The sequence below is a fragment of the Aethalodelphis obliquidens genome, unplaced genomic scaffold, assembly GCF_003676395.1.
Source record: "Aethalodelphis obliquidens isolate GAN/ISIS:26980383/991018 unplaced genomic scaffold, ASM367639v1 scaffold1, whole genome shotgun sequence".
Classification (NCBI taxonomy): Eukaryota; Metazoa; Chordata; class Mammalia; order Artiodactyla; family Delphinidae; genus Aethalodelphis; species Aethalodelphis obliquidens.
This window is the reverse complement of record NW_020837945.1, coordinates 95,434,281-95,435,356: the sequence shown is the minus strand read 5'-3', so window position 1 is coordinate 95,435,356 and position 1,076 is coordinate 95,434,281. Positions and strand designations below refer to the sequence as shown.

Here is a 1,076-nt window from a genome sequence, read left to right as displayed (position 1 = left end):
ACCCAGTTTGGAAGCAATTGGGATATACAGAACGGTCAGGCAGATGGAGTCCAATGTGTCACTCTTTTGCTGATAAAGGCTGGATGGTGAATATGGTTTAAGTGCAGCAAGAATGAGCTTCCGGTACTTCACTCCAGATTCAGGCAGACTTATCCACCTGGTCACAAGCTCACCTGGACAGCCAGCAGCATATGGAGCTCTCCTACTGAAAAACTTAGAGCACGGAGAATCAGAACACTTGCTGTCTAGGAGCAGCTGACTCTCCAGAGGAAGGAGAGAGGAAAGGACTGAGTTCTCGTTGCCTGATTCCTCTCCCAAAGGCTCTGGGCAGAGCAGTCACTCCACTCTGGGGGAGAATCAGTGAGGGAGCAGATAGGAGAAGCATTATGACTTGCATCGAGTGCCCACCACATGGAAGAGAATGACCACTGTCCTCTGAAAACCTAAACAACCAAGTGGGAAAGTGATGAGAAATGTAAACTGGATTCTTTTTTGTGCAAATTGAGTGTCACATTGAGTTGACTGTAGCTTTTCCAGGCAGGGGAAATTAACAAATGAGGCACAGAGAATTTAGACTCCATAAGTTGCTTTCACAGCTGGAGTGTTTTAGACCTTATCTTGAAGTGTAAGACCATCAAAGCAATGCCTCCACATGTGGCCAGTACACAATTCAATCTACCTGTGAGAGTATAAGAGTTGAAGTATTTTTTAATATCAGTGAAATGGAATTGTGCCTCAGTTTCTGGACCTGTCATGATTTCAGTCTTGCAAAAGGCATGCATTCTGTAACCTGTATACTTCAACATACACAGCTAGCCCTCAACCTGGCCAGAAGAAGCCCTGTAAACTGCATTCTGCAGGTCTCAGTCTGGACACACATTTCTGCCTTCCCAGTATAGATGTTTTTTTTTTGTTGTTGTTGTTTTGTTTTGTTTTGCAGTACGCGGGCCTCTCACTGTTGTGGCCTCTCCCATTGCAGAGCACAGGCTCCGGACGCGCAGGCCCAGCGGCCGTGGCTCACAGGCCCAGCTGCTCCACGGCACGTGGGATCTTCCCAGACCGGGGCATGAACCCGC

The 1,076-nt window shown here is 47.7% G+C and overlaps 1 pseudogene; it reads right to left on the bottom strand.

The window, feature by feature from the left end:
* Positions 1 to 570: 570 nt before the first annotated feature.
* Positions 571 to 755, bottom strand: LOC113629123 (up-regulated during skeletal muscle growth protein 5 pseudogene; annotated as a pseudogene).
* Positions 756 to 1,076: the final 321 nt, after the last annotated feature.